Here is a 10,180-nt window from a genome sequence, read left to right as displayed (position 1 = left end):
ACCCCGTCTGTTCAGCTGGTAAATTCCAACAGAAAATGGACCTAGTTACTCGAAGGAGTAAAGACCAATATAAAAATAAAATAAAAATTTTATTTTTAATTCAGTTGCAATGCGAAGGCAAAACAATCTTACTTTTCAATTAGAATACGGAGCGTAGTCCAGTCCTCTGAATCGCGATTTTCGGCTCTTATTGGAGCCTCATCGGAGAGAACGTAGGCTTGTTCTCCATACTCCAATTGATCAGCACCGAGAGCTTCTCCCACCCATCGCAACTGAAGTGAAAATATTACGTGACTAGCGTCATCTGGCAATTAAAAGTTCCTATTTAAACTGCATTTTGCCCACTGGCATGATATTTTAAGAGATTTATAATGCCATTAGTTATATGTACACATACATTTACTTTTCGATTAGAGATAGGCGACTGAAGGAAGCGCTAAAATCGGCAACATTGCTTATGAGAAGAATGAATTGCATTGCCACTGTAGTATCGACGAATGACTGAATATATTGGCGTGACTCGGGTGTGGGAAGCGGGGAAGCAGTGTTGCCATGTATTGGGTATACTCCTATATCTAATTTAAAAGTAAACATACAAATTGAGAGGTTGTTAACACTAAGATGATGTTTGGTTACGAAAAGCAGATGTTTGTTTGCCAAGATCAAGAGATAGTACAGGACATAACTAAATGTCACCAAAGTGGCAGCTTATAGGCAGCAAGGATAATTGAAAAGAGAAAAAAAAATAAGCTTAAGAATTAAAGTTACAGTATTAACTGAAGGACACACGACTTATAGCTGATTTCATTTGTTTATAAACAAGAAGGGTTGTCTTGTTCCTTAATTATTTAAATATATATGTCTTTCTATGTGCACGATACTCAACAGACAAATATCCAAGAGAATGTGCTATCTCTCCTGTTGTTCTTGGTTCGAATCTTGATGTTGTGAAATAGGCACAGTTACAATATACACAACATTTCAAGCGCATATTCGCCCCATTGTTACTACTATCATCATGCTCTAATTTACTAGACTCTTACATCACTGTTGTCAAAATATAAAACTGAAATAAACTGAAAGTGTGTATATTATATTTTGTTATTTTATATAATTATACATATTATATATTTAGAAATAGATACATTTTTAGTTTTGTAAATGGTCTCGTCAAATTTTAAAAATAACATTTTGCAACATTTTGTTTATTATGATCTTGTTATATTATGTATTAAGTCAAGAATAAACAATAAATGTTTGTCTTTTTGTTTAATCTTTTCATTTATTAAACAACAAATTATACCATATCGAGAAGTCGATCGGATAGCCAAGCGGGACGGAAGGTCGCCCGCACATCACTTCGCTGTGATGTATGTGAGTTCAAATCTTGGCCCGGTGAACGGAAAAGCAAAAAAGGCTAACTTAGCAGTTTGATGTGAATCAGAGGCTTAGACGAATACGCTGGTGTCTGGCCTATGGAGGAGCAGTACGGCAAGGGATAAGAGCTTGCGGCTTAGTGATACTCCTCCATAGATCCCTATTGGAAGGGCGTTGACGACTAATCAGTGGCGTAGCTAGCCCCACAGGGGCCCCATATCAAAGTTTGTCCGAGGCCCTTTTCCACCACTGATATGGCATAGTTTTAAAATACCTAAAAAATTTTCAACAAAAGAAGCAAAAACGCTTATATAGAATAGAATAGAAATATACTTTCTTGTCACTGAAAGTTTACAATTTTATGGACAAAGCTTCCAAAGATTAGGAAAAAAAAACAATAACAAATACAGTTTACTGAAATTACAAAAATCATCAATATTATTACAAAATAAAAGATAATGCAATATAACAAAACAATAGAGGGCATTTCATCAATTATTGGAAATATTTTAACTGTAGATTCCTGGGCTCAAAATATTAAGGAATAACCGAAATACCTACTCCTAAAATGCTTCCTAAGGGAGCTGGAGTTCTTTGAAGATGGCGACTTTTAATCAGTTTTTTTTTTCAAATACCTCTAGAACACTTCTATTTAGAAAAACGAAAACTGGTACGTCTATTTATCGTCCAGAGATAAATCGATTTCATAAATTGTGAATTTCTAGTACCGGTCATAAGCGTCCTCTTTGGGTAGGGTAACCGTTATTTTATTGCATAACTTTTTTGTCTTTGACTTTTAAGCATTTTTGAGACTGGATTATTAAATTGTGAGGTATTCTATTACTAAAAGTTACTCTTACTTTAAGTCGGTAGGATACACCGTCTTCTAGAAAAATCGATTTGAAAATGTTTCGTTTTTTGAATTTGAACAAAATTTGAAAAAATTTTCAAAAAAAACGGTGTATTTTACCGACCTAAAGCAAGAGTAACTTTTAGTATTAGAATACATACTTCATAATTTCAGAATCTAGTGTCAAAAATGCTTCAAAATTAAACACACAAAAAATAATGCGATAAAATATCCGTTGACCTACCCAAAACGGACGCATATGATCGGTATTATAAATTTGCAATTGATGAAATCGATTCATCTCTGGAATAAACGTACCAGTTTTCGTTTTTGGGTTAAATCTTAACATTTTGAGCCCAGGAATCTACAGTTAAATTATTTCCAATTATTAATGAAACACCCTGTATATTGCAAAATTTAAATAAATTGCAAATTACATAATACAGTAATAACGTATATAACCCAAATACGTATAAAACCCAAATATAGATAATAATAATAAAACTAATAAACCAAAGTCGAAAAATATATTTGAATTGTTGAGACTCGTTTTTTAAAACAGATTCAGTTTTTTTAAGCCAAGGGTAAATGGACACAGAAAATGAACGTAAACGAAGAAGCTCTATACTTTAACGGCGAGCGACCGGCAAATACTTAGATATACCTAAATACAATTTATAGATAAAGAACAGATTACACGAAAATATACGCAAACAATACACAGTGTTTCAATGTTTCAAATATTCAAAGGTAAAGCGATTACAAATATTGCAATTTGGCATTATACATTATACAATGTGTCACATACAACCAACGGTGAATACACAATAAAAAGTAGCTTGAAAACAAAAAAGCTCTGTAGTTATAGAAAGGCGAGAAGCAGAAAATAGATAGGTACCTGTACATAAATATAGTTTATATATAGATGAAGTATCCATTTCAAACAATATACCCTGTTTAAAGCGTTGTAATAGTGACATAATTGTAGAATATATTGTTCAATTTTTTGGATGGAATTTTGTTTCGCCATGCCACGTTGGGGCCCCTGAATGTCGGGGGCCCCGTATAATTGATACGGCGGTAGCTACGCCTCTGCGACTAATACCAGTATATGTATATATTATACATATGTACATTAAAGAAAACCAAGAAGAATAATTTGAAAATCTAAAATTTTTCGTAGAATCAGTGAAAGAATCTCTAGTTTTTCCTTCTAAAGAAAATATAGAGTCGGCCAAAGAAAACAGTCCACCTCGATATTTGGTAGTATTTATTAGATTTTAAGAAAATTACGAAACAGGGACACACAAACATTGATCTAAGGGGGACACATTTTTACGGTACATACATCTGTCATTTGTCAACCCCCTCCCTTTCATTTCCCCCATCCCTTATTTTTAGGTCGGGAATAGGGGCCGTGTGCTAGCTCATTTGAAAGGTTATTCAATTCTCTATTCAGTAATATTAACATTGACATAATTATTTATACAGGGTGTCCAAGAAAAATGATTTTGGATTAAATTAATTCACACAAAAAGAAGAATGCATGCAATTTATTTAACTCAAAATGCATTCTACTGCTGATAGAAAACATAAAAAAATGGTTATTTCATAAATAAACATTGTTTGTTGCTTAAATTCAATATTCAACCTACAATAAGAGCCAAATGAGTGGCAGCTTGAGCATTGAAATTAAGCGAAAAGCAATGTTTATTTTTCAAAAAAAAACATTTTTTTCTGTTTTGTGACAGCAGTAGAATGTATTTTGAGTTAAATAAATTACATACATTCTTCTTTTTGTTCCAATTAATTTAATTAAAATATTTTTTTCTTGGACACCTTGTATAAATAATTATGTTAATGTTTATATTACTGAATAGAGAATTAAATAACCTTTCAAATGAGCTGCCACACACGACCCCTATTCCCTATTAAAAATTAAGGTGTGGGTAAGTGGAAAGGAGGGGGTTGACAAATGACAGATGTATGTACCGTAAAAATGTGTCCTCCTTAGATCAAAAATCGACCTGTTTCGTAATTTTCTTAAAATTTAATAAATCCGTTTTCTTTGGCCCACTATGTATAGCAAAAAGTATTATAAAACGGAAACGAGTAAACAAACTTATAGTAAAAATATGTAAAGAAGGAAGCAATCAACCCATTCCCTGCCTATCGAGGAGGATCGAGCTTGGCTAGGAGCCATTTTGTCGAACGGCACCTGACTGAAGTAACCATATCACTCGCTAACGCGTGATCGGCACCTGACTGAAGTAACAATATCACCGGCAGCGAATGGGTTAAAAACAAAAATACTACTTTACCCCTGAAACAAAGCATTTAAAAATCTAAAAAAATACTGCTCGCTATTTACAATTGAAAGTCAATAGAAATTTTTACTGCCTCATGGTTTTTTATTAACATTTAAGCAAAAAGAGTGACTTTTTTCATTCATTTCAATATTAAGAAAAAACTAGGCATTGTAGAGTTTCAACTTGTTGAGGTGTGAAATTGACCTTTTTTGACAAAAGTCACTTGCCTAAAAAACACTTGCGCTGTGGAAAAAATCTTTGGTTCTATAAGTCGTACAAACTTCTTTAAAAAAATAGTATATTGTACAACAAGTGAGAAAAAAGACATATTTCTCACGAGCGCAGAAGTTTGTTGCAAATCAAGCGAGGGAGAAATATGTCATTTTCTCATGTGTTGTACGCTGTACTTTTTCTATGTATGCGGTTTTGCCAAGAGTTAAAATTTCAAAATTAAATAATTCAGGTGCTTTTATTTATATTATATGCATAAATTGGAATAATTTACACTTACACGTAGGTATTTAATATTCTTATAATTTATATACCTTATTTATTTAACATTCTAATTAAGTTATTTTTGAACAATTTTGAAAGGTAATTACTGGTAACACATTTTGTTTGACAACATGACAACATTAATAAAATTGTGTTTGTATTGCGCATGTTACTATGGAAACGACGATCATATGTATGAATCCGCAGGAGAACCTGTGAGAAAAAATATTTCTCACTGCGTGTGAAATGGTTCATTTTGAATGTATGTAAGGCCGCACCTACATTAGATCCGTTTTTCTCCGATCCGATCCGACGTCGGATTAAAAAATAAACCCATAGTATTAAATGGCGGTGCTTACATTGGATCCGTTTTTCTCCGATCTGATCACATCAGATCCAACGTCGGATTAAAAAATAAACTCATGGTATTAAATGACGGCACCTACATTGGATCCGTCTATCTCCGATTCAATCCGATATCGGCCGACGTCGGGACTAGCTTCTCCTATTCGGATCGAGAAGTGTTTGGTTTCATTCCGGTTTTTGCATATAAATAATTTAATTTTTGAAGTTATACTTCTTTAGGCACGAGGGTGAATTTTTACATTTCCTGGCGCATGCGCACACCGACGGTATGGTATTAATCGCTACATCTTTTAAGATATGTAGCGCAAATAAGGTATGCGTGAAAAGAATATTATTATTAGTGTTTTTAGTAAATATATTTATTATAATTTTTATGTCGGTGGATTTGTCTTCCTCCTTATATTGAAAATGTTCATTTTCAATTAATGTATCTGTCACCGTGATTGTAATTATGTCCGAGAAATGATCGATTGAATACAAAAGCGGTGGTAGCTGATCGTAGAGCATTCGCCTAGGGATCGAGACCGAGAGGTCCCTCCTGACAAAGTCATATCCTTTTTTTTTAATTTTAGTATTCTTTTGTTCTTTCTAAAATTACTGTAATATTTAAATACAATACAAAAAAACTGTTTAAAGTAGATAGGTATATTGATTTCGTTGAAATCATAATATGAAGTTAGATTATATTATAATAGAAGTATAGTTTTTTAGAAGTTTTTTAAGAACGTTGTTTTCCAACAACAGCCAAGACATTTTCATCGGAACTCATTGTCGGTGGTCGAAAGTTAACGGAACCAATGTAGGCAAGGCACCCTCGCCGGAAAATCGGTCTATATCGGAGCGGAGAAATACGGATCCAATGTAGGTGCGGCCTAAGTAGTGGGGAAGTTGCACATTGTATAGCATCCATAGAAAAAGGTGTGTTTTTCATAACCTTTCAGGTGTTTTTTTTTTTAGATAAAGACAGATAATAGAAAAAGCAGTCGAAGAAACACAATATACCAATGCTGCTTTATTTCGTAAATTACACAAAGGCTTTCAATTTCAAATGGGATCTCCTCTAGGACATAATGGAAAATATGGGAGTACCTAAACCACCTAGTTAACCTATTAATAAACCTTTATCATAAAAGCTAAGCCAAAGTTAAAGTACACGGAATTTAAGTATTCAAATGAGTTCAAAACAAAGAAAGGAACTAGACAGGGCTTCACAATAATACCATTATTATATAACATTCATAATGAGGAAAGTACTAGACAAACTGGATGGAGGAAATTCCATAGGATGCAGAAAATCAGTAACCTGCGATACGCAGATGACACACGCTTATACTAGCAGCGAATGAAATCAAAATGATTACCATCACTGAATAGCCGAGCTGGATAAACAAAGAATTCGCACTAAGATCACCACCGGAAAAACAAAAATAATGATCATATACAGAACAAATGATCTGCCGGACTACATTAAGTGGCAAATTTCAAAGTAGTAAACAGATTTGTATACTTGGGATCCGTGATGACCATCAATGGCGATTGCTCCTCAGGAATTAAGTGTAGACTAGCAATAGTCCAATCCGCAACAGCTTAATTAATTAAAATATGGAAACTTCATATAAAAGACAGGCTAATAAAAATATTAAAACGAGTATACCTAAATTACTTCTGTCACGTTGCCAGAAGAACGGGGACCATGGAACTATTAGTAGTAGAAGGAAAGGTAAAAGGCCGAAGACCAATAGGAAGATCTTCAACAGGATGGGCAGACCAACTGGAGACTCTGATGGGAAAATACATCATGGGCGTACTGGGAAAACCTACTAACTACATTTTTTTTTCAATTTTGACATTTTTATACCATTAAATCCACAAACATCAATATGTTAACAGGAAAAACCCTATAGCTCCAAATTCGTCATCCACCGTGCTTAAATCGGCACATTCAATGACAAATAAAATCAACTAACTCCATATTTTCTAAGTTTACATGAACAAAATAACGTTTTCCAAATATTTTGATGTACATGTATGTGCACAACACTTGTGGTTAAGGCTAAGGCTCCACGGGCGACTAATTTACGCTAGCAGTAGCCGTAAAACGATCTTAAGGTTCCGCGGAACGGAATAGGAATAGCCGAACTGAAGCACAGACCATATATACTTATAGACGTTTCACGACCATGTTAATCTTTCGGATCGAATTAACGCCATCTCTTGATTGGAATGGGAACTAAATTGACAAATTTTAGTTACGTGGGAATTTCAACTTATAAATTTTGCGGGATTTTTGATGAAATTTCGCAGGAAATTAAAACAACAGAAAGACAATTCAATGTTTTATTCAATATTTTACTGAAAACTTCAAATATTCCAATTTGTTTTCAAAATGCTAAACACTACTGCCATGTGTCACGTGAAAGCACTGATGTGTAATATTGAGCTGAATGAAAATTTTTGAAAAAATCTTGTAGGATGATTGTTTAGATAAATATTACCTTATAATCTTTTACAAACTTCCAAAAATAGGCCAGAAATGTTGATGACACACTTGTCTATTGGAATAAACTGTTTCAGGATCTATTATATTGTTTTTTTAAATGTGGAGAAACACAACACGGGATGATCAATGTAAACTAAAAATTCTACTCATAAAAACGGATGGTTAATAAAATTGATTAATATTGTGATTAAATCTAATTAAAAACGTAACACCACTATAATAAAATAATTAAACCACAAACTGTAAAATAAAAAGTAAATAACAAATGAATTTAATTGTCAACTGTCAGTTGTTAAATATGACAAGAAAATTGACTGACAGCGACATCTCTGGATTGGAATGGTAACTAATTTGCTGTCTTGACCTTGACAATTTACGTGAAACGTCTATGAGTATGTATGGTTTGTGAACTGAAGCGACTACGCACAAGGCCTGTAGTCGGTACAGTTCGGCTATTCCTATTCCGTTCCGCGGAACCTTAAGTTCGTTTTACGGCTACTGCTAGCGTTAATTTGTCACCCGTGGAGCTTTAGCCTAACATCTTTCAAAATTATATCCAGGTACCAAAAGTTGAACAGTATACCCGATTTTTAAGAGGTAATCCATAAGGTATAATAATGCATTTTCCTCAAAACTTTACTTTTGTGAGTTAGTGGATTTTCCCAGTACGCCCACGACATAAAGCCGTCCATATGGCACAGGATCGCAGCAGGCTAACAATACTTAGTGTCACCACGTCCTGACAAGGGCTCAAGGAATGAGGAGAAGAGAAAAGCGTCTAGGAACTATACGTAAGGATAGAAATCACTCAAAAAATTGTATTAAAACTTTATTAAAATACTCCTAGTACGTGTCAGGTTTATTTACAGCAGTAATTACGGAGGTTGTTCTGGAAATTTTCAGTAGTTGGTAATAGAATACAAAACATAAATATCTAACAATAAAACAATGAAAACGTTTGTTTTCTATACTTCCATAAAATTTATTATAACTATGTGACTACAGCTGTTTCGGCAGAGTGCCTCTCCCAAGTGATTTAGTTTACTATGAGTTTGCCTTTTTAAAGTCTTTAACTGAAGAGGTAGAGGAGTGGGGAGCTGTTTGTCTCGAGTTGGTCATTCAAAAATATATCTGTATTTTTTAATTTATTAATTTCCATAGATTTTAATAAAGATAGCTTACGGCCTTTATTTTGAATATGTAGAATTTTAAACTCTTCATTAAAAGAATGATTATGATCTAGAAGGAGAAGTGCGTATGTAGAAGTGCCTGTTTTTCTATTGTTGAAAGCTCTTTTGTGCTCTGCTATTCGTTTGTCAAAGGTTCTGCCAGTTTGACCGATGTAAGTTTTCGGACAGTCACCACAAGTTAGTTTGTAGACACCAGTCTGTAGTTGTTTTCTCTTTCGGCTCTTATTGTTCTTAATATATTTGCTTAAGATGTTAGTTCTGAAAGCTGGTGTTATTCCTTTCTTTTTATGTATCTGGCTATTTTTGTTGTTATCTTGCCAGTATATGTGATAGAGCAGAAGGTACTGGGTTCTTTCTTTCTGCTCTATCACATATACTGGCAAGATAACAACAAAAATAGCCAGATACATAAAAAAGAAAGGAATAACACCAGCTTTCAGAACTAACAACAATTTAAGCAAATATATTAAGAACAATAAGAGCCGAAAGAGAAAACAACTACAGAGTGATGTCTACAAACTAACTTGTGGGGACTGTCCGAAAACTTACATCGGTCAAACTGGCAGAACCTTTGACAAACGAATAGCAGAGCACAAAAGGGCTTTCAATAATAGAAAAACAGACACTTCTACATACGCACTACACCTTCTAGATCATAATCATTCTTTCAATGAAGAGTTTCAAATTCTGCATATTCAAAATAAAGGCCTTAAGCTATCTTTATTAGAATCTATAGAAATTAATAAAATAAAAAATACAGATATAATTCTGAATGACCAACTCGAGACAAACAGCTCCCCACTTCTCAACCTCTTCAGTTAAAGACTTTAAAAAGGTAAACTCAGAGTAAACTTGAGAAAGGCACTCTGTCGAAACAGCTGTAGTCACATAGTTATAATAAATTTTGTGGAAATATAGAAAACAAACGTTTTCAGTGTTTTATTGTTAGATAAAATGAACTTCCATCAAGTAACGGTCGAATCCATCAAACATAAAAATTACTAATATATTTTTATTACGACATAACATGATATTGTAGGTTTCATTTAACATTGTTTTTGACTGCATCCCCATTAATTTATATAGGTACATT

The sequence above is a fragment of the Diabrotica virgifera genome, chromosome 1 (assembly GCF_917563875.1).
Source record: "Diabrotica virgifera virgifera chromosome 1, PGI_DIABVI_V3a".
NCBI lineage: Eukaryota > Metazoa > Arthropoda > Insecta > Coleoptera > Chrysomelidae > Diabrotica > Diabrotica virgifera.
This window is presented reverse-complemented; position numbering follows the sequence as displayed.